Source organism: Musca domestica, unplaced genomic scaffold (assembly GCF_030504385.1).
Source record: "Musca domestica strain aabys unplaced genomic scaffold, Musca_domestica.polishedcontigs.V.1.1 25, whole genome shotgun sequence".
Classification (NCBI taxonomy): domain Eukaryota; kingdom Metazoa; phylum Arthropoda; class Insecta; order Diptera; family Muscidae; genus Musca; species Musca domestica.
Genome location: NW_026712277.1, coordinates 4,244,953 through 4,269,849, shown reverse-complemented (window position 1 = coordinate 4,269,849; position 24,897 = coordinate 4,244,953).

Here is a 24,897-nt window from a genome sequence, read left to right as displayed (position 1 = left end):
TTTAAAAAATCCACGCCTCTTATAGACCTTAAAAAAATATTCTTTAAAAAATCCACGCCTCTTATAGTCCCTGAAAAAATATTCTTTAAAAAATCCACGCCTCTTATACTCCCTGAAAAAATATTCTTTAAAAAGTTCACGCCTTTGATGGTCCCTGAAAACATATTATTTAAAAAATCCACGCCTCTTATAGTCCTTGAAAAAATATTCTTTAAAAAATCCACGCCTCTTATAGTCCTTGAAAAAATATTCTTTAAAAAATCCACGCCTGTAATAGTCTTTGAAAAAATATTCTTTAAAAAAATCCACGCCTCATATAATCCTTGAAAAAATATTCTTTAAAAAATCCACGCCTCATATAATCCTTGAAAAAATATTCTTTAAAAAATCCACGCCTCTTATAGTCCCTGAAAAAATATTCTTTAAAAAATCCACGCCTCTGTTGATGGTCCTTGAAAAAATATTCTTTAAAAAATCCACGCCTCTGTTGATGGTCCTTGAAAAAATATTCTTTAAAAAATCCACGCCTTTGATGGTCCTTGAAAAAATTTTCGTTAAAAAATCCACGCCTCTTTTAGTCCCTGAAAAAATATTCTTTAAAAAATCCACGCCTCTTAAAGTCGCTGAAAAAATATTCTTAAAAAAAATCCACGCCTCTTAAAGTCCCTGAAAAAATATTTTTTAAAAAATCAACGCCATCCATCGACCATCAAGGTCCTTTAAAAAGTATCCTTTAAAAAATCCATATCTCAATATTGTTTCAATAGTTTTAAAATGTATGCCTGTTTGTCCCTCTCCTCTCTCTCCACATACTCTCTCCTTCCCAGAAAAGAGTGTGGAAACCCTCTTTACATAAAAAATTTTTAACAATAATATCATTAACTGATAAATACAAAATTGTTAATATCCACACATATAAAATTGCAATATATTTTGTGCGTGTGAGTGTGGTTATCATTGCTCAAGGATCGACCATTAAAAACAGACAAAAAGGAAGCCGATGTTGTGGTCGAAGCATATCCCCAACCACCCCCTCAAGCTGTGGAGGGGGTGAAAACACAAAAGCTCAATAAATGTGGTAAAAACACATTACACATCGAGATGATGGGCCTCAAAAACAAAAGAGAGAGATAGGCCAGCAAATGACCAGACAAACACAATATCCTTTTTACCGAGCAGCCGAAAAGAGACAAACCATTTCGAAAAAAATCAAGTAAATCAAATTATAATTGTTGCTGATAATGATGCCACAATAACAATAAAAACCAACAGCAACAACAACAACAAATTGGGGCGAGAAAAAAAGGACAATGGTTTCACACTTCTGGAGATTTCCCAGGCCAGAGCTTTACAAGGATACGTTTTTATCTCTTGGAATTTTTGTAATAAAACCATAATTTAAAAAAAAATCATAATAAGGATGATATGGTCAAGAGAGAAGAATGGCACAGAAAAAAAAAGGATTCGAAAGGACTTTCTGACAGGCGGCTAGGAACTCTTACAGAAAATCACTAAGGCAATGAAAAAAAAACCAGCAAATCACTGCTCAACAAGGTCCTCGGCCAGATGACAGAGACAATGCCGTAACTGGGGATGGTCAAAGCCAACCAGGCAGTCAGCCATTATGTCAGCCAAACTAACCAAGCAAACCAACCAGTCATTCCCTCAACCAGTCAGGCATCCAACCAGCCAGCATGTAAAATATAAGACCATACCGGAAACAAAAGAAAGTACAACAATAGCAACAACACCAAAAAAAAGACACGACACGGCAGAGATGTAATGCCGAAGATATCAACACTTTCGCAAAGCCAGCTAAAGCCGTGTGTTAAGTAAGTGTCTTAAAAAGGCTTTAAACCGGAAATGCGTTGTCTGACGGCGATGCCGGCCTGCCTGCCTGAGTTCAGCTGAGATTATGGCGGCTGACATCTCGATTTTTTATTGTTGTTATTGTTTATGTTTTTATTATTGTTGCAGTATTCGCTGTTCCTTCGTTCGGCATTGTTTCATTTTTGCCTGGAAACACCGGATACCTTCACATTTGCCAAGATTTTTGTTTGTTTACATTATTTTACTTGTTATTCATGACATGTTATTGTTAATCTTGGCCAAGAGAAAGGTAGGGAGGGGAGGAGTGGAGGAAATTTCGACAAATGAAAAAGAGAAAGCTAGAAAAAAGGATTGAAATCGGAAAAAGGGCAAAAACAAGTGGATATTTTTAACGAATATTTTTCAAGGACTTGAAAAAAACAGGAAGGATTTTTTAAAGGATATTTTTTTAAGGACGACAATTTCGAGGATTTTTTAAAAATATTTTTTTCAAGGACCATCAAAGGCGTGGACCTTTTTTTAAAAATATTTTTTCAAGGACCATCAAAGGCGTAGATTTTTTAAAGAATATTTTTTCAAGGTCTATAAAAGGCGTGGATTTTTTAAAGAATATTTTTTCAAGGACCATCAAAGGCGTGAATTTTTTAAAGAATATTTTTTCAAGGACCATCAAAGGCGTGTATTTTTTAAAGAATATTTTTTCAAGACCATCAAAGGCGTGTATTTTTTAAAGAATATTTTTCAAGGATTATATGAGGCGTGTATTTTTCAAAGAATATTTTTCAAGGATTATATGAGGCGTTGATTTTTTTAAAGAATATTTTTTCAAGGACCATCAAAGGCGTGGATTTTTTAAAGAAATGTTTTTTCAAGGACCATCAAAGGCGTGGATTTTTAAAAGAATATTTTTTCAAGGACTATAAGAGATGTGGATTTTTAAGAGAATATTTTTTCAAGGATTATACGAGGCGTGGATTTTTAAGAGAATATTTTTTCGAGGACTATACGAGGCGTGGATTTTTAAAGAATATTTTTTCAAGGTCTGTAAGAGGCGTAGATTTTTAAAGAATATTTTTTCAAAGATTATATGAGGCGTGGAATTTTTAAGAATATTTTTTCAAAGATTATATGAGGCGTGGAATTGTTAAAGAATATTTTTTCAAAGATTATATGAGGCGTGGAATTTTTAAAGAATATTTTTTCAAAGATTATATGAGGCGTGGAATTGTTAAAGAATATTTTTTCAAAGATTATATGAGGCGTGGAATTTTTATAGAATATTTTTTCAAAGATTATATGAGGCGTGGAATTTTTAAAGAATATTTTTTCAAAGATTATATGAGGCGTGGAATTTTTAAAGAATATTTTTTCAAAGATTATGTGAGGCGTGGAATTTTTAAAGAATATTTTTTCAAAGATTATATGAGACGTGGAATTTTTAAAGAATATTTTTTCAAAGATTATATGAGGCGTGGAATTTTTAAAGAATATTTTTTCAAAGATTATGTGAGGCGTGGAATTTTTAAAGAATATTTTTTCAAAGATTATATGAGGCGTGGAATTTTTAAAGAATATTTTTTCAAAGATTATATGAGGCGTGGAATTTTTAAAGAATATTTTTTCAAAGATTATGTGAGGCGTGGAATTTTTAAAGAATATTTTTCAAAGATTATATGAGGCGTGGAATTTTAAAGAATATTTTTTCAAAGATTATATGAGGCGTGGAATTTTTAAAGAATATTTTTTCAAAGATTATGAGGCGTGGAATTTTTAAAGAATATTTTTCAAAGATTATATGAGGCGTGGAATTTTTAAAGAATATTTTTTCAAAGATTATATGAGGCGTGGAATTTTTAAAGAATATTTTTTCAAAGATTATATGAGGCGTGGAATTTTTAAAGAATATTTTTTCAAAGATTATATGAGGCGTGGAATTTTTAAAGAATATTTTTTCAAAGATTATATGAGGCGTGGAATTTTTAAAGAATATTTTTTCAAAGATTATATGAGGCGTGGAATTTTTAAAGAATATTTTTTCAAAGATTATATGAGGCGTGGAATTTTTAAAGAATATTTTTTCAAAGATTATATGAGGCGTGGAATTTTTAAAGAATATTTTTTCAAAGATTATATGAGGCGTGGAATTTTTAAAGAATATTTTTTCAAAGATTATATGAGGCGTGGAATTTTTAAAGAATATTTTTTCAAAGATTATATGAGGCGTGGAATTTTTAAAGAATATTTTTTCAAAGATTATATGAGGCGTGGAATTTTTAAAGAATATTTTTTCAAAGATTATATGAGGCGTGGAATTTTTAAAGAATATTTTTTCAAAGATTATATGAGGCGTGGAATTTTTAAAGAATATTTTTTCAAAGATTATATGAGGCGTGGAATTTTTAAAGAATATTTTTTCAAAGATTATATGAGGCGTGGAATTTTTAAAGAATATTTTTTCAAAGATTATATGAGGCGTGGAATTTTTAAAGAATATTTTTTCAAAGATTATATGAGGCGTGGAATTTTTAAAGAATATTTTTTCAAAGATTATATGAGGCGTGGAATTTTTAAAGAATATTTTTTCAAAGATTATATGAGGCGTGGAATTTTAAAGAATATTTTTTCAAAGATTATATGAGGCGTGGAATTTTTAAAGAATATTTTTTCAAAGATTATATGAGGCGTGGAATTTTTAAAGAATATTTTTTCAAAGATTATATGAGGCGTGGAATTTTTAAAGAATATTTTTCAAAGATTATATGAGGCGTGGAATTTTTAAAGAATATTTTTTCAAAGATTATATGAGGCGTGGAATTTTTAAAGAATATTTTTTCAAAGATTATATGAGGCGTGGAATTTTTAAAGAATATTTTTTCAAAGATTATATGAGGCGTGGAATTTTTAAAGAATATTTTTTCAAAGATTATATGAGGCGTGGAATTTTTAAAGAATATTTTTTCAAAGATTATATGAGGCGTGGAATTTTTAAAGAATATTTTTTCAAAGATTATATGAGGCGTGGAATTTTAAAGAATATTTTTTCAAAGATTATATGAGGCGTGGAATTTTTAAAGAATATTTTTTTCAAAGATTATATGAGGCGTGGAATTTTTAAAGAATATTTTTTCCAGGTCTAAAAGAGGCGTGGATTTTTTAAAGAATATTTTTGCAAGGATTATATGAGGCGTGTATTTTTTAAAGAATATTTTTTCAAGGATTATATGAGGCGTGGATTTTTTTTAGGAATATTTTTTTAAGGCAAATCAAATGCGTGGATACTTTAAAAAATATTTTTCAAGGACTTGAAAAGCCGTGAATTTTTTAAAGGATATTTTTCCAAAGACCAATAGGGGCGTGGATTTTTTAAAGAATATTTTTTCAAGGACCATCTTAGGCATGCATTTTTTAAAGAATATTTTCAAGAATTTTGTTATGTTTTGGAAATAGTTTCAAATGCTGTAATTCTATAAAAGTTTTCTGTAATTTTACAGCAACCGTTTTGCAGTGAACTTTTATTGATATATCAATAACATCATTGGATGACATAAAATGTTAAGTTAGCAGCTGGGATATTTTTAATGGAAGAGACATTTAAGAGAAGATGTTGAAGAGCATCCTGTCACACAAATGGACTCTTTTATTTTTTTTTTAATTTTAAAAACGTGGATATTTTCTTAATTTGGAAAAATTTCTAAATTTTTCGCTAAAAATTCTTATATTTAGTCATCATTTTCGTCCATCATTTATCCTTTAAAACCTCCCAAGAATATTGATGCGTCATTGTGATGAGTTGTTCTATGGTGTCCTTGAATCAAAGTCCTTTTTGTGCATATTTGATAAGATAATACGCCCTTGAAAGAGCAAATGAAAAATCACAGACATTGTGATGTGCAAACAAGGATAATGAGTATTCGGTTGTTCAGGCCATGAGGAGTGATTTTTTTTTTCATTAAAAAATAATTTTTAGGAACCTCACGTCCTGATTTTAATAGAAAAAATTGTAGGGAAAAACCTGAAAATAATGCTTTTCAGGACTCCAAGTCCAATTTTTTTTATAGCTAAAGAAAGTCGCCACAGAACGTCAGGTCCGATTTTTTTCTACAGAAAAAATATTGTTCCCAGGACCTTGGGTTCAAGTTTTTTTTTTTATAAAAAAATTCGCCAGGACCTTGCGTCCAAGTTTTTTCTATAGAAAAAAAATTGCCACAGGTCCTCAGGTCCAAAAAAATTCGTCGCCAGGACCTCAGGTCCAAGTTTTTTCTATAGAAAAAAATTCGTCGCCAGGACCTCAGGTCCAAGTTTTTTCTATAGAAAAAAAATCGTCGCCAGGACCTCAGGTCCAAGTTTTTTCTATAGAAAAAAATTCGTCGCCAGGACCTCAGGTCCAAGTTTTTTCTATAGAAAAAAAATTGCCACAGGTCCTCAGGTCCAAAAAAATTCGTCGCCAGGACCTCAGGTCCAAGTTTTTTCTATAGAAAAAAATTCGTCGCCAGGACCTCAGGTCCAAGTTTTTTCTATAGAAAAAAATTCGTCGCCAGGACCTCAGGTCCAAGTTTTTTCTATAGAAAAAAATTCGTCGCCAGGACCTCAGGTCCAAGTTTTTTCTATAGAAAAAAATTCGTCGCCAGGACCTCAGGTCCAAGTTTTTTTCTATAGAAAAAAATTCGTCGCCAGGACCTCAGGTCCAAGTTTTTTCTATAGAAAAAAATTCGTCGCCAGGACCTCAGGTCCAAGTTTTTTCTATAGAAAAAAATTCGTCGCCAGGACCTCAGGTCCAAGTTTTTTCTATAGAAAAAAATTCGTCGCCAGGACCTCAGGTCCAAGTTTTTTTCTATAGAAAAAAATTCGTCGCCAGGACCTCAGGTCCAAGTTTTTTCTATAGAAAAAAATTCGTCGCCAGGACCTCAGGTCCAAGTTTTTTCTATAGAAAAAAATTCGTCGCCAGGACCTTGGGTCCAAGTTTTTTCTATAGAAAAAAATTCGTCGCCAGGACCTTGGGTCCAAGTTTTTTCTATAGAAAAAAATTCGTCGCCAGGACCTTGGGTCCAAGTTTTTTCTATAGAAAAAAATTCGTCGCCAGGACCTTGGGTCCAAGTTTTTTCTATAGAAAAAAATTCGTCACCAGGACCTTGGGTCCAAGTTTTTTCTATAGAAAAAAAATTCGCCGGGACTTCGTCTAAAAAATGTCTGGATCCATTTTTGTGTTGTCTATTCGATTACTTGATTCTGTCCCATTGTTGTGTTTCCCCTCACGACTTCTCCTGGGATTAGTCGAATAAATGATTTCTGTCACACCAGGGATTTTGGCTATCATCTCTTCCTGAAACAGGCAATATGGGAGAGAGAATTTTTAGGGAGAGAACGATTTCGCATCCGAAATAACGAGTAGCGAATCATTTGAGATTTTGGAACTAAAAATTCGTTGAAATACTTAAAGAGATTTAAAGAGAGAAACGCCAAGAGAGCGTCTCAGAGAGCCTGGCAATTGATTTGCCAAGAAATTTCCAATTGTCCTTTGCAGTATTTGTTCTGTGCTGTTCTGTTGTCTCCACTCCATTGTTTATGCGTTCACCACTCATCCACTATTGACGATTGTTGTTCGTTCCTCTTTGTTGTTGTGCTTCCATGGCTCAAGTTTGCTTGCCTCTGTCTGTGTTTGGTGTTTGTTTTTGCTGCTATTGCCGGTTTATTTCGGAGTAGCACAGTTTCCGTAATTAAATCGTACAAAACGGACGTACCATAGGTAACTGCCACAATTTGTATTTGTCGAACAAAAGAAAGGCCAAACGCAAAAAAAAAAAACGAAAAAAAAAAACATAAAAATGAAAATAGCGTAGGAAAAATATCCAAAAAATAATAGAACGAAATGTGCGATGCATGTGCGGGTGTGTGTGTGTGTGAAGCGTGTTGAAGAAGTTTCGTGTTGTAAATTTTCACGTGTTAGTGCAAAAATGTTTGTTGAAACGGAAATGTAATAAACATCATTGAAACAATAACAACAAGAAAAATAAAGGAATTCATTTAAAAACAATGGTAATTTGTGAAGCATACTTTCAGGCGTTCATGTGTGAAATAATAAATGCTTTGAAATTTAAGAACAATTGAGGGAAAAGTGAAGCATATTTGCCGGCATAAATTTATTTGTTACAAAGTAAAACATAATTTTAGGCGTTCAACTGCTAAATGAATCTTTGGAACAAAGGTAAGTAAAGGATTTTGAATTTCATGGACATTTGTAGTCCATTAGATTTTATTTTTTTAAGCGAGTGATTTTCATTCATAAAAATTGAGGCACATATTTTTTCTTAGCGAAACACACAAAAATCTGAATAGAAGTTAATCCAAAATGGACTTTAAAAGGACTATTGGAACTCTTTAAGGATTCAAGAGGGGAATGATTTTATAAAAATAAATTGAGATTTTATAAAATGTAAGAATCCAAAAAAAAAAAAAAAAAAACTCTAGAAATCCATTGAACCTAGGAGGGAGGTTCAAACATGTATATAGAAATCCCTTGCATCCTTTCAATCCCTTGAAAGTAAAATTTAAAAATGTTTATAAAAAAAAGTTCGATAGACTTTCACAGAACCCAGAAGAGGCTAAAAGAAAAGGATTATGGTCCTAGAAATCTAGATGGCCCAATTAAATTTCTTTGGATCTAGAAGAACCCATTAAATCCAGGAGGAAAGGTCTGAAAAAGTTTCTTTCAAAAATTATTTTTTTTTCTAAAAAAGTTGTCAAAAATTCATAGATGTTTTCTTTAGCTCATAATAACCTCAAATTATGTATAAAATCAATTAGCCTATTTGGAATGACAAAAGTTCTAAATTCTTTCATTAAGGCAGGTATGTTATAAAGAAAACATGTGATGGGGTCCCTAAACTCTGATGGATCCCAATAAAGTTCTATAGAAATCCAATGAGCCCAGTGGAACCCATTGAATCCAGGAGGAGAAAAATATAAATTTTATAAAAAGTCTACTGAGCCCGGGAAGGTCTGAAAATATTTCAACAGAAATTCTCTGAACGTCCTTGAAAAAATATTCTTAAAAAATCCACGTTCCTTACTACGAAGGTCCTTAAAAAATATTCTTAAAAAAAACTTACGTTTAGAGGTCTGAAGGTCCTTGCAAAATGAATGGTCTCAAAGTCCTTGAAAAATTTATCTTTTGATGGTCTCAAATTCCTCGCAAAAATATCCTTCAACATTTTTCTTTAAAAATCCACGTTTGGTGGTCTGAAGGTTCTTGAACATATTTCTTTAAAAATCCACTTTTAAAGGTTTGAAGGTCCTTGAACATTTTTCTTTAAAAAAATCCGCATGGTCCTGGAAATATTTCTTCAAAAACTGCGCATGGTCCTGGACAATTTTCTTTAAAAACTACGTATGATCGTGAAAATTTTCTTTAAAAATCCACGTTTAGAGGTTTGAAGGTCCTTGAATATTTTTCTTTAAAAAATCCGCATGGTCCTGGACAATTTTCTTTAAAAACTACGTATGATCGTCAAAATTTTCTTTAAAAATCCACGTTTAGAGGTTTGAAGGTCCTTGAATATTTTTCTTTAAAAACTACGCATGGTCCTGGACAATTTTCTTTAAAAACTACGTATGATCCTGAAAATTTTCCTTAAAAATCCACGTTTAGAGGTTTGAAGGTCCTTGAAAAAAGTATCTTTTAATGGCCTCAAAGTTCTTGAATTTTTCTTTAAAAATCCACGTTTAGAGGTTTGAAGGTCCTTGAAAAAAGTATCTTTTAATGGCCTCAAAGTTCTTGAATTTTTCTTTAAAAATCCACGTTGATAAGATAAGTCATTTTTCTTTAAAAATCCACGTTTATGTATCTGAAGGCCATTGAACATTTTTCTTTAAGAATCCACGTTTATGGATCTGAAGGCCATTGAATATTTTTCTTTAAAACTCCTCGCTTAGAGGTCTGAAGGTCCTTGAACATTTTTCTTAAAAAATCCACATATTATGGTCTGACAGTCCTTTCAAAAATATTCTTTAAAAAGCCACGTTTAAAGGACAGAAGGTCCTTAAAAATTTTTCTTTTAAAAAATCCACGCCTGTGATTGTCCCTAAAAAATATTCTTTAAAAAATCCACGCCTGTGATTGTCCCTAAAAAATATTCTTTAAAAAATCCACGCCTGTGATTGTCCCTAAAAAATATTCTTTAAAAAATCCACGCCTGTGATTGTCCCTGAAAAGATATTCTTTAAATAATCCACGCCTGTGATTGTCCCTGAAAAGATATTCTTTAAAAAATCCACGCCTGTGATTGTCCCTAAAAAATATTCTTTAAAAAATCCACGTCTTTGTTGGTCCTTGAAAAAATATTCTTTAAAAAATCCACGCCTTTGTTGGTCCTTGAAAAAATATTCTTTAAAAAATCCACGTCTTTAATGGTCCTTGAAAAAATATTCTTTAAAAAATCCACGCCTTTGGAGGTCCTTGAAAAAATATTCTTTAAAAAATCCACGTCTTTAATGGTCCTTGAAAAAATATTCTTTAAAAAATCCACGCCTTTGGAGGTCCTTGAAAAAATATTCTTTAAAAAATCCACGTCCGTGATGGTCTTTGAAAAAAGTATTCTTTAAAAAATCCACGTCTTTTATGGTCCTTGAAAAAAAAATTCTTTAAAAAATCCACGCCTTTGATGGTTGTTAAAAAATATTATTTAAAAAATCCACCCATTTTATGGTCCCTGAAAAAATATTCTTTAAAAAATTCACGTCTGTAATGGTCCTTGAACAAATATTCTTTAAAAAATCCACACCTTTCATGGTCCTTGAAAAAATATTCTTTAAAAAATCCACGACTTTGATGGTCCTTGAAAAAATATTCTTTAAAAATCCACGCCCTGATGGTTCTTGAAAACATATACTTTAAATATCCACGCCTCTGTTTGCCCTCGAAAATATTCTTTTCCTATTTTAAGGCTTTTTTAACTGATCTGCTTTAAAGCCCAATAAAAATGCACTTAACATAACTGTTTCCATCCACAAAATATGTACTTTAATAATTATTTATATATTCTTTTTCATAATCCTTTTTCCTCCTACATAATCCTTGTCTCTTCCATGTCCTTATGACTTTTGTCTGCCCTAAAGGGGGAAAAAGAATTTATGTGTGCATTTGTGGTAAGTTTATCAGAATTTTTTTGTGGGTTTTCAAGTCTGCCAAAAATTTTGTTTCTCTATTGTGTTGTTGTTGTGTCGCCGGCAAATTGTTGTTGCTGTTATTGTTGTAAGAAATAAAAATTTTATCCAAGAACTCATGCTGCCTATGTCTGCGGGTCATATGGTTTTTTGTGGTCACTTTTTGGGGGGTATTTTGTAGTTTTATTAAATTGTTTGGAAAGGGTTTTGGAAATATAAATATTTTTAAAAATTATTAGAAAAAATGAAGATGTGTTCAGTAGGAGATAGTTAGAAAAGATAGAGATAGATAGAAAAAAATCAAATTTTTATGTCCTTTGAAATATATTGTTTAAAGAGTCTTTTAAATTAATAATTTGAAGGGTCCTTGGAAAAATATACTTTTAAAAGACCACAGTTGTAGAGGTCCTTGAAAAAAGTACCTCAAAAACGGTCCTTAAAAATAATTTTAAAAATCCCTGTTTTTAAAGATCCTTGAAAAATATTGATCCACATTTTAAAGGTCCTTAGAAAAATATTTTTATAAAATTTCACATTTATAGTAGTCCTTTGAAATATATTTTTGTAGAAAAACTGAATTTTCAACTCCTATCAAAAAAAATAATTTTTGGGAAAGTCAGTCCTTAAAAAAATATTTTTTTTAAAATTCTCGTTGTAAGGGTCCTAGAAAAATATTATTTTTATAAAATAATTTTTAAAAATACCTCTTTCTAAAGACCCTAGAAAAATATTATAGTATAAGAATCCACATTTTAAAGGTCCTTGGAAATAAATTTTAAAAATTTCACATTTATTGTAGTCCTTTGAAATATATTTTTGTAAAAAAGACTGAATTTTCAACTCCGCTCGAAAAAATAATTTTTGGGAAATTCAGGTCCTTAAAATAATAGTTTTTTAAAAATTCTCGTTGTAAGGGTCCTAGAAAAATAATAATTTTATAAAACAATTTTTTTTTTAAATACCTCTTTCTAAAGATCCTTGAAAAATATTGGTATAAGAATACACATTTTAAAGGTCCTTGGAAATAAATTTTAAAAATTTCACATTTATTGTAGTCCTTTGAAATATATTTTTGTAAAAAAGACTGCATTTTCAACTCCTCCCGAAAAAGTAATTTTTGATGAAATTCAGGTCCTCGAAATAATATTTTTTTTTTTAAATTCACGTTGTAAGGGTCCTAGAAAAAAATATTTTTTATTAAAAATCTACGTTTGAAAATATATTTGAAAAAAAATTGTTTTGAAAAATACCCCAATTATAGACATCCTTGAAAAATGGAATTTAAAAAATGCAGGTCCTTGAGAAAATATTTATTTTTATCCTCTTTTGCAAATTTCATTAAAAAAGGAGCCTTTGAAAAATATTCTTTAAAAAATCCACGCCTTTGTTGGTCCTTGAAAAAATTATCATTTCCAAAAATCCACTAGTAATAGTCCTTGAATGTTGTAAATTTATTTCTGCCTTAAATCAAACCTTGAACACAACAACTTAAAAAAAACCCTCTACTCATCTGCCGAACGATACTCAATGTGTAATTACAGTTGTCAGTTTATGTGAATTTATTGAGAATTGACATGGTTTCAAGTCAAAAACTCTCAGCCCTCCAAACCCCTCACCACTTTTGCAAAATCGAATATCCAAGTCATCATAATCAACGTTTTCAACAACAACAGCAACAACAACATTATGTCATCATCATACCTCTCTTCCGTTGCCAACATCCTTGTCATCATCCGCAGCTGGCATTACAGACAGATTTCCATGCACACATACAGACATACATTTACATGTATGTGGCACTCAGTCTCCACAATAATTTCCACTTATGTCGTCAGACAACCCAGGCAGACATCGGTAACGGCATCATCATCATCGTCAGCCGCAGTCGAATCAAAAGCGCCAGTTGTAGCACCATCATTGTCCTTAACATTGTTCAGATGCGATATTGGTAATTGTGTAAATTTGTGTGTGTGTGTGTGAATGTATTTGAATGTGTGTATGCGAACGTGTGTAAGTCTACAGGTATGCCATTGAACAACATCGTCGTCATCATCATCGGTAATCTTTTCATAGGAAAAGCAACAAAAATGTCCATTTCATTGAGAGCGTGTGTGTGTGTCTGGAATTCATAGATTCGAATATCATTTGGTAAATAAAAACATACGCACACACACACAGAGACAGGCATTCCAATAGCGTGATAATATGAACATGCTGTGGCTTACTACTCACGCACACACCAGCACACATATATTTACATACAAGAGTATCACCACTCCGACTGACATTACAATGCATATTTTCCCAATTTTTGGCGGAAGAATTTTATTGTTGTGCAGTTGCAAGGATCTGGGGATGTAAAAAAGAAATTTTCAAAGCAAAAATCGACAAAATTTTGGAGAATATTTTCCAGAGCAATAAACCTTGATTTTAAATATATCAATGGACCAGAAAACGTGGATTTTTAAAGAATATTTTTTCAAGGACCACCAAAGGCGTGGATTTTTTAAAGAATATTTTTTCAAGGGCCACCATAGGCGTGGATTTTTTAAAGAATATTTTCTCAAGAACCACCAAAGGCGTGGATTTTTTAAAGAATATTTTTTCAAGGACCACCAGAGGCGTAGATTTTTTAAAGAATATTTTTTCAAGGACCACCAAAGGCGTGGATTTTTTAAAGAATATTTTTTGAAGGGCCACCATAGGCGTGGATTTTTTAAAGAATATTTTTTTCAAGGACCACCAAAGGCGTGGATTTTTTAAAGAGTATTTTTCAAGGATCTTTGATAAAAAAAAGAATTATCAAGGACCTTTAGAAACGTTCACTTTTTTAAGGAATATTGTTTAAGGACCTTTATTTCAGTAATGGGGAATTTGTAACTGCTTTTCAATTAACAAATTAAAAATGAATTTAAAGAAGGTCTTTCTAAAGGTTGATTTTTTAATATTTTTTCCAAGGACCTTATTTTTTTGTGTTATTTACAAACGCGATTTCTTTAAAGAATATATTTTTAAGGACCAAATCAAACGCGAAGTTTTTAGAGAATCAAAACCAAATCAAACTTGGATTTTTTAAAAAAATATTTTTACAAAGATTTTTTAGGCCTGGATCTTTAAAATATATTTTTTCCAGGACCTCTACGAAATGTGAATTTCCAAAGAATATTTTTAAAAATATTTTTTTCAGGACATTTAGTCTATATTTTTCAGAAAAAGTTGATTTTTTTAAAGAATATTTTTTAAGTGTAAAACGTGGATTTTTAAAGAATATTTTTCAAGGATCTTTGATTTAAAAAAATTATAAGGACATTTAGAAACGTTCACTTTTATAAGGAATATTTTTCAAGGGCCTTTAAATTAGCAATGAGAAATTTTTAAATGTTTTTTTTTTCAATTAACAAATTACAAGTGAATTTAAAGAATATTTTCAGGACCTTTCTTAAGGTTTATTTTTTAATATTTTTTTTCAAAGGACCTTATTTTTTATGTTATTTACAAACGCGATTTTTTTTAAAGAAAATGTTTTTAAGGAACAAATCAAACGCGAAGTTTTAGAGAATATTTTTGTTAAAACCAAATCAAATGTGGATTTTTTAAATTTTTTTAAATTTAAAATTTTTTTAGTCTAGAAGGAATATTTTCCAGAAAAATTTGATTTTTTTAAGGAAGTTTTCAGGGGAAAACGTGGATTTTTTAAGAATATTTTCAAGGATCTTTGATTAAAAAAATATTAAGGACCTATAGAAACGTTCACTTTTTAAGGAATATATTTTAAGGACCTTTTAATCAGCAATGGGGAGTTTTTTTATTTTATTTTTTTCAATTATCAAACTGCAAGTGAATTTAAAGAATATTTTCTGGACCTTTCTAATGGTTGATTTTTTAAAGAATATTTTTACAAGGATTTTTTCGGCGTGGATCTTTAAAAAATATTTTTTCCAGGACCTCTACGAAATGTGAATTTTTTAAGACCATTTTTGAGGGAAAAAACATTTTCAGAAACTCGAAAAAACGTGGGTTGTCTAAGAATATTTTTTCAAGGACCAAAATCTAACCAGGATTTCCTAAGAATATTTTTTCAAGGGTCTTTAACAAACGTGGATTTTTTAAAGAATATTTTTTCAAGGGTCTTTAACAAACGTGGATTTTTTAAAGAATATTTTTTCAAGGGTCTTTAACAAACGTGGATTTTTTAAAGTTTTTTTTTTCAAGGATCTTTAAAAAACGTGGATTTTTTGAGGACCTTAAGTCGATAAAGTGTGGATATATTATTGAATATTTTCAAGGATTTTTATTCGACTTTATTAATGGATATTTTTCCAGGAGCTTTATTTAAAAAAAGTGAATTTTAAAATAATATTTTTTCAAGAACGAAAGTGGATTTTAAAAGAATATTTTTAAGGACATTTTATCCCGAAATCTCGAATTTTTGAGGAATTTTTTCCAAGGCCTTTTAGCCAAGAAAACCAGAACTTGTCAATGAATATTTTTTCAAAGACCTTTAGTCCGGAAAACTTGGATCCTAAACAAATATTTTCTCAATGTTTTTTGTCGATAGAATTCCTGATTTATTTATTATTTGAAGGACCTTCAGTCAAGGAAATGTAGAGTTGCATTATTTTTTAAAGATTTTTTTTAGGAGGAAATCTTGGGTTTTCAAAGAATTTTTCTGGTGGAAGTTTTTGAAGGATAAGATGGGACATAGAAAAATTTCTTAGAATATTGAGATTGAGTTTTTTTTTGGAAAATTTAAAGCAAATTGTGAAAATTAATGGTTTACATTTTATGCTTTTTGTAAAAGTTTGAAAAAATTTTTCAAAGGAAATTTTTTTCTAAAAAAATCTGGCCACAAAAAGTCTATCCCAAAACTTATATTCCAGAGTAATTCATGGCGGTATCATTGTATGCATAAATTCCTGAATACCTCTCCAATGATTTCCAAAAATGTAAGGGAACTCTCCAAAGCAAATTCCCCATAAGATGTTCCTTCATCTTAAACCGATTGCCATGATTCTTTAATTTTCTTGAATTTCCTTTCGTTGGCCTTTCTTTTTCTTATATTTTTCTCCTCCGACCCCCCAAACACACATATATTCTCCTTCACCCGGGGCACATCATTGCTGCCATCTATCGTCCGTCGCTTCATTGTCATTGTTCCCAATAATCTTTGTACGACAAAGCGTTTCCTTCCGCTTTCATTTGACATAGTTCTCAATTGAAAAAAAAAAAAAAACAACTAATACTCCTACTTAGTGCTTGTGTGTGTTCGCCCCATATTTGATGTCCTTATTGAGGCAAAGAAATGAAGAATTCCAGCAAAGGATAATTTTGATGCGTTATGGCCCTTAAAAATACTTTAAAAAATCGCAATAAAGCAATATGTTTGGCCTTGTCAACCCCTGGCAAAAAAAAAATTCATATTTTTCTGCATTTTTTGCAAAATTTCCAACAAAAGTTTTGATGCGTTGTCTGAAGGGATAAAAAGAAACTAAAGCTTTTGTGTTCTTTTTTTTTTGTGGGAGCAAAAAAAATGCCAAACAAAAATCTATGGGAAAACATGGAAGGGAAAACCCAAAACAAACAGCAGCTTAGAATCAAGGATTGAGGGAAGAAAGGGGGCCGGGGTGCAGCCATGGAAAGTAGTCTATTCAACTGTCGTATCTGTCAATATATTCTGCAAGAAAATGAACTAGATTTAATGGCATGCCCAAAGACTTGTTATTTTTTTCTTCTGCATGACAGCATTTGTGTGTGTGTCTCTTCTTATGACCCTTCTTCGTGCTCTCCATTCATGCTAGCAATGACCCAGTTTTCCATTTCCATTCATTTTTCATCTTGTAGCCGTCCAATAATCGAAATATTATTGATGGCTATAGCTGAAGGGCAATTGTAATAATAGTTTATGAACGGCATTCCATTCCTCGAAAGGCCGAGGCGATTTAATGGCGCTGTGGAATTTAAAGAGAAGAGAAATCGTTGCAAATTTTTGCTAAGGATTTGGAATTGATTGGAATTTCTATTAAATTTTAAGGAAAATTATTGGGTTTCCCCATTAAAAATCGATGAAAAAGAAGAAAATAAAAAAAATTGGACCACGGGTCGTATGAGTACACCAACATTGGTGCGTATGATTATTAAAGTTTGAATGGTAATCATACGTCGTAATGTGGCTATGGAAATAGCTCAAAGAGCAAAAACTTTAAGCTTCAAACCTTTCCATTTCAAAAAAAAAAAAAAAAAATAATAATAATAATAATAAATAAATAAATAAATAAAATATGATTCTGAGGAAGCAGGCATTCTGAGGAATTGAAATCAAAAATTCTGAGGAGGAAGCCTGTTTTTTTAACAAAAATCCTGGGAATACCATGGCAGGCTCTGGATATTTTTTTTTGAACATTATTTACTGCCCAGTCTAGGAAATGAGAAAACAAATATTCTTGGTGTCATGGGTCGTATGAATAACAATATCAATCATACCATCGATTTTGTAATACCATGCGTATGAGTATTTATTATTTTTTTGCTGTTAATCATACGCCCCGGAGTATGAAAATAAAAAAAAGTTTAGAAAAATGCCAACCGTAATAAAAATTATGATAACATTTTTATAAAAAAAATGAGAGGCCACAAAATATTCTGGATCAGCAGAGTAGAAAATATTAGAATGCTGAGGCTATAGCAATTTTAATTAACAAAAATTCAACAAAAATTCTGAGAAGTCCAAAGCAGGCTCTGGATTTTTTTGAACATTATTTACTGCCCAGTCTAGAAAATGAGAAAACAAATATTCTTGGTGTCATGGGTCGTATGAATAACGATATCAATCATACCATAAATTTTGTAATACAATGCGTATGAGTATTTATTATTTTTTTGCTGTTAATCATACGCCCCAGAGTGTCAAAATAAAAAAAAGTTTAGGGAAATGCCAACCGTTATGAAAATTCTGATAACATTTTTATAAAAAAATTTGAGAGGCCACAAAATTTTCTGGATCAGCAGAGTAAAAAAATATTAGAATGCTGAGGCTATAGCAATTTTAATTAACAGTTCTGAGGAGGAAGCCTGATTTTTTTTTTTTTGAACAAAAATCCTGGGAATTCCAAGGCAGGCTGTGGATTTTTTTGAACATTATTTACTGCCCAGTCTAGGAAATGAGAAAACAAATATTCTTGGTGTCATGGGTCGTATGAACAACGATATCAAGAGTATTTATTATTTTTTTGCTGTTAATCATACGCCCTAGAGTATCAAAATAGAAAAAATTTTAGGGAAATGTCAATCGTTGCAAGAGCCAATAAATTTATGAAACTTCCGATAACATTTTTATAAAAAAAATTTGAGAGGCCACAAAATATTCTGGATTCCCTAAAAGTCCTCCCTTCGACTGACCGTCAAAAACTCAAAAATATTGACGTATGATTTATAAGATTCCCTGAAATCACTCATACGTTTTCCGAATTACCTTTAAAATCTCCACAATGTCAATCCGTGTTCTTATTTAATTTTAATGACACACACACACACACATATATTTTTCGAATCTTAATTATGGCTTAACATGTCATTGTCACGCACAATTGTCACAACACATCGTGGTTGGTTTGACATTTTACAAGTCAAGAAAAAAAAGAGCAGTGAAATTAATTTTTGCCAGATTTCATTGAATCACAGGGTTATATTCTTCAGAATGCATTGAAAAATCGATTACTTTCATTTACATATTAACATAATGAAAGTTATTTATCATGACAGATGAAAAGGGGAAAAGGAGGGAAAAAACTTTTGTAAGAACGTCCATGGAGCCCAGACGAATTTTACAAATTACAAAAAAAAAAAAAAAAAATGTTAAGACCATCCAGATTTTAAGTAGTCCACGTTGTTTGGACAAAAGGTCCTTGAAGAATATTCTTTAAAAATCCAAATTTTCTTCACTGAAAGTCCTTTAAAGAAATTTAAAAAAACCAACGTTTTTCGTCTAATGATCCTAAAAAGGAATTCCTTAAAAATCAGGATTTTTTACTTCAAAGAAATTCTTTAAAAACTTCATGTCTTCTGGGCTTAAAGTCCTTGAAAGAATTTCTTTAAAAATCAACGTTTTCTGGACGAAAGTCCTTCAAAGAATTTCTTTTTAAAAATTCAAGTTTTCTGGACCATATATCTTTCAAAGAAATTCCTTAAAAAATCCATGTTTTCTGGACAAAAGGTCCTTGGGAAAAAAAACTTTGAAACATCCAAGTTTTCTGGAAAAACGGTACTTGGAAAAAATCTTTAAAATTTCACATTTGTTCATTAAAGGTCCTTGGAAAAAAATCATTGAAAAATTCAAGTTTTTTGACCGAAGGTCCTTGGAAAAATCTTAAAAAATCCCCGATTTTTTCAACGAAGGTCCTTTGTCAAAAGCCTTTTGAAAAATCCACGCCTTTGTTGTTGTTGAAAAAATTCTTTGAAAAATTCTATTATTCTTGGCAGAAGGTCCTTGGAAAAAAATTCTTTGAAAAATCATCGACTTCTTGACTAAATGTTAATTGAAAAAAATTCGTTGAAAAATCCTCGACCTCTTGACCAACGGTCCCTGGAAAAAAATAATTATAAAAATCCTCGAATTCTTGACCAATGTTCCTTGAAAAAGAACCTTTGAACAATCAACTCATTCTTGGTCATAGGTCCTTGGAAAAATACCTTTAAAATCCACGTTTTCTTCACCGAAGGTCCTTGAAACATATTTAAGACTTGAAGGTCCTTAAAGAAATTCTTTAAAATCCACGTTTTCTAGACTAAAAGTCCTTGAAAGTAATTCTTTAAAAATCCACATTTTCTGAACTAAAGGTCTTTCAATTAAATTTTAGAAAAAAAATCACGGTTTCGGGACTAAAGGTTCTTGAAAAAATTCTTTAAAAATCCTCGAAATTGTTGTCCTTGAAAAAAAATATTCTTTAAAAAATCCACGCCTTTGATCGTCCTTTCCTAAAAAATCCACGTTTATTTGTCCTTGAAAAAATTCTTTAAAAATCCTCGAAATTGTTGTCCTTGAAAAAATTCTTTAAAAATCCTCGAAATTGTTGTCCTTGAAAAAAAATATTCTTTAAAAAATCCACGCCTTTAATCGTCCTTTCCTAAAAAATTCACGTTTATTTGTCCTTAAAAAAATTCTTTAAAAATCCTCGAAATTGTTGTCCTTGAAAAAAAAAAATATTCTTTAAAAAATCCACGCCTTTAATCGTCCTTTCCTAAAAATTCCACGATACATTTGTCCTTGAAAAAATTCTTTAAAAAATCCACGCCTTTAATCGTCCTTTCCTAAAAAATTCACGTTTATTTGTCCTTGAAAAAATTCTTTAAAAATCCTCGAAATTGTTGTCCTTGAAAAAAAAAATATTCTTTAAAAAATCCACGCCTTTGATGGTCCTCGAAAAAATATTCTTTAAAAAATCCACGACTTTGATGGTCCTTGAAAAAATATTCTTTAAAAAATCTACGCCTTTGATGGTCCTTGAAAAAATATTCTCTAAAAAATCCACGCCTCTTATATGCCTTGAAAAAATATTCTTTTAAAAATCCACGCCTTTGATGGTCCTTGAAAAAATATTCTTTTAAAAATCCACGCCTTTGATGGTCCTTGAAAAAATATTCTTTTAAAAATCCACGCCTTTGATGGTCCTTGAAAAAATATTCTTTTAAAAATCCACGCCTTTGATGGTCCTTGAAAAATATTCTTTTAAAAATCCACGCCTCTTATATGCCTTGAAAAAATATTCTTTTAAAAATCCACGCCTTTGATGGTCCTTGAAAAAATATTCTTTTAAAAATCCACGCCTTTGATGGTCCTTGAAAAAATATTCTTTTAAAAATCCACGCCTTTGATGGTCCTTGAAAAAATATTCTTTTAAAAATCCACGCCTTTGATGGTCCTTGAAAAAATATTCTTTAAAAATCCACGCCTTTGATGGTCCTTGAAAAAATATTCTTTTAAAAATCCACGCCTTTGATGGTCCTTGAAAAAATATTCTTTTAAAAATCCACGCCTTTGATGGTCCTTGAAAAAATATTCTTTTAAAAATCCACGCCTTTGATGGTCCTTGAAAAAATATTCTTTTAAAAATCCACGCCTTTGATGGTCCTTGAAAAAATATTCTTTTAAAAATCCACGCCTTTGATGGTCCTTGAAAAAATATTCTTTTAAAAATCCACGCCTTTGATGGTCCTTGAAAAAATATTCTTTTAAAAATCCACGCCTTTGATGGTCCTTGAAAAAATATTCTTTTAAAAATCCACGCCTTTGATGGTCCTTGAAAAAATATTCTTTTAAAATCCACGCCTTTGATGGTCCTTGAAAAAATATTCTTTTAAAAATCCACGCCTTTGATGGTCCTTGAAAAAATATTCTTTTAAAAATCCACGCCTTTGATGGTCCTTGAAAAAATATTCTTTTAAAAATCCACGCCTTTGATGGTCCTTGAAAAAATATTCTTTTAAAAATCCACGCCTTTGATGGTCCTTGAAAAAATATTCTTTTAAAAATCCACGCCTTTGATGGTCCTTGAAAAAATATTCTTTTAAAAATCCACGCCTTTGATGGTCCTTGAAAAAATATTCTTTAAAAATCCACGCCTTTGATGGTCCTTGAAAAAATATTCTTTAAAAAATCCACGCTTCTGTTGATGGTCCTTGAAAAAATATTCTTTTAAAAATCCACGCCTTTGATGGTCCTTGAAAAAATATTCTTTTAAAAATCCACGCCTTTGATGGTCCTTGAAAAAATATTCTTTAAAAATCCACGCCTTTGATGGTCCTTGAAAAAATATTCTTTTAAAAATCCACGCCTTTGATGGTCCTTGAAAAAATATTCTTTTAAAAATCCACGCCTTTGATGGTCCTTGAAAAAATATTCTTTTAAAAATCCACGCCTTTGATGGTCCTTGAAAAAATATTCTTTTAAAAATCCACGCCTTTGATGGTCCTTGAAAAAATATTCTTTTAAAAATCCACGCCTTTGATGGTCCTTGAAAAAATATTCTTTTAAAAATCCACGCCTTTGATGGTCCTTGAAAAAATATTCTTTTAAAAATCCACGCCTTTGATGGTCCTTGAAAAATATTCTTTTAAAAATCCACGCCTTTGATGGTCGTTGAAAAAATATTCTTTTAAAAATCCACGCCTTTGATGGTCGTTGAAAAAATATTCTTTTAAAAATCCACGCCTTTGATGGTCGTTGAAAAAATATTCTTTTAAAAATCCACGCCTTTGATGGTCGTTGAAAAAATATTCTTTTAAAAATCCACGCCTTTGATGGTCGTTGAAAAAATATTCTTTTAAAAATCCACGCCTTTGATGGTCGTTGAAAAAATATTCTTTTAAAAATCCACGCCTTTGATGGTCGTTGAAAAAATATTCTTTTAAAAATCCACGCCTTTGATGGTCGTTGAAAAAATATTCTTTTAAAAATCCACGCCTTTGATGGTCGTTGAAAAAATATTCTTTTAAAAATCCACGCCTTTGATGGTCGTTGAAAAAATATTCTTTTAAAAATCCACGCCTTTGATGGTCGTTGAAAAAATATTCTTTTAAAAATCCACGCCTTTGATGGTCGTTGAAAAAATATTCTTTTAAAAATCCACGCCTTTGATGGTCGTTGAAAAAATATTCTTTTAAAAATCCACGCCTTTGATGGTCGTTGAAAAAATATTCTTTTAAAAATCCACGCCTTTGATGGTCGTTGAAAAAATATTCTTTTAAAAATCCACGCCTTTGATGGTCGTTGAAAAAATATTCTTTTAAAAATCCACGCCTTTGATGGTCGTTGAAAAAATATTCTTTTAAAAATCCACGCCTTTGATGGTCCTTGAAAAATATTCTTTTAAAAATCCACGCCTTTGATGGTCCTTGAAAAAATATTCTTTTAAAAATCCACGCCTTTGATGGTCCTTGAAAAAATATTCTTTTAAAAATCCACGCCTTTGATGGTCCTTGAAAAAATATTCTTTTAAAAATCCACGCCTTTGATGGTCCTTGAAAAAATATTCTTTAAAAAATCCAAGCCTTTGATGGTCCTTGAAAAAATATTCTTTAAAAAATCCACGGCTGCGATGGTCCTTAAAAAAATATTCTTTAAAAAATCCACGCCATTGATGGTCCTTGAAAAAATTTTGTGAACAAAATCCAAGCCTTTGATGGTCCTTGAAAAAATATTCTTTAAAAAATCCACGCCTCTGTTGATGGTCCTTGAAAAAATATTCTTTAAAAATCCTCGAAATTGTTGAAAAAAAATATTCTTTAAAAAATCCACGCCTCTGTTGATGGTCCTTGAAAAAATATTCTTTAAAAAATCCACGCCTCTGTTGATGGTCCTTGAAAAAATATTCTTTAAAAAATCCACGCCTCTGTTGATGGTCCTTGAAAAAATATTCTTTAAAAAATCCACGCTTCTGTTGATGGTCCTTGAAAAATATTCTTTAAAAAATCCACGCCTCTGTTGATGGTCCTTGAAAAAATATTCTTTAAAAAATCCACGCCTTTAATGGTCCTTGAAAAAAATTTCTTTTAAAAAATCTACGCCTCTTATAGTCCTTGAAAAAATATTCTTTGAAAAATCCACGCCTCTCTTGGTCCTTGAAAAAATATTCTTTAAAAAATCCCTGCCTTCCCTCCCTCCATTTCCTTTGATTTGCCTAATATTTATGCCACCACAACACTTTAAGAAATCTCTGTTGACTGTCATAATATCGAAATGAAAGGGAGTATAAAAATTCAGAAAAATGTTACAATACCCCCAATGCTGGTGATAACACCACCAGCTCCACCACCACCAACATCTTTGCCGTATCTCTCTCGGCATTACAACCGGATGCTGGGTATTAAAATGTATTGAAGATGACATAACACCAGCAGTTTGACATCAAGGAAATTCCTTTGATGCAGAAAAACGATACAACTCTTGGTTGGTTAGTGGTGGTGCATCGGATGGAGGTGGTGGTGGTGTCTGGGGAGAGCGAGAGAAATATTTATGCACTTCGTCGATGCAGACAGGCAAATATGTTTGCCAGGAATAACAACAACATCCAGTGCTAGCTTTGCTGGCGGAAACATTGAAATCAGGAGCCAAGACAACAACAACAGTATGTCAAGAGAACAACAACAATGGCAACAACAACATAATATAGCCAAGTTTGTCACATACCCACACTAACACACATTCAGACAGATACAAATGCCATGGCATCGTGTGGAAAAATGCAAAGTCTGCAACATCATAAATGTATCAATAGAGTACGAGGACGACAACAACAACAACTACAAAGAAAATATCTTTGCCATGGATGCACTTGTTTTTGTTATTACTTTTTGCATTTGCCAGAATTTATCCGGCCATGTGAACATGTATCATTAGATGGTGTTCTTGTGTATTTGAAATGCCAATGATATTGTTGTAGTTGCTGCTGTTGTTGTCGTTGTTATTGTTAGTTTTATTGTCGTCATCATCGGCATTATGGACTGTGACAGAGCGACAACAACAACAGCAAATATTTCATTGCCAGATTTCCAATAGCAACGATGACGTTTGACATTCTCTAACTAAAATCGTGAGCAAAAGAGACGGGGGAAAATTTGAGGAAAATGCAGATTTTTGGGGAAGGAAGGAGGGAAATAGGGAGAGGGTGAGAGAGAGAGACATATTGTAGCTGACATGCCAAAGTTCATGTAACATATCATGCATAAACAATTGCTGTATCTGCGAGCGGAGAGGGAAAGGGGAAATTTTGAAGAGATGTTCCCATCACAGTGGTGAAAAGAGAAATTCCAAAGGATTTCTTTTCGAAAATTTTTTCCATTATCCCTCAAATATTCTTTAAAAAATCCACGCCTTTGATGGTCCTTGAAAAAATATCCGTTAAAAAATCCACGTCT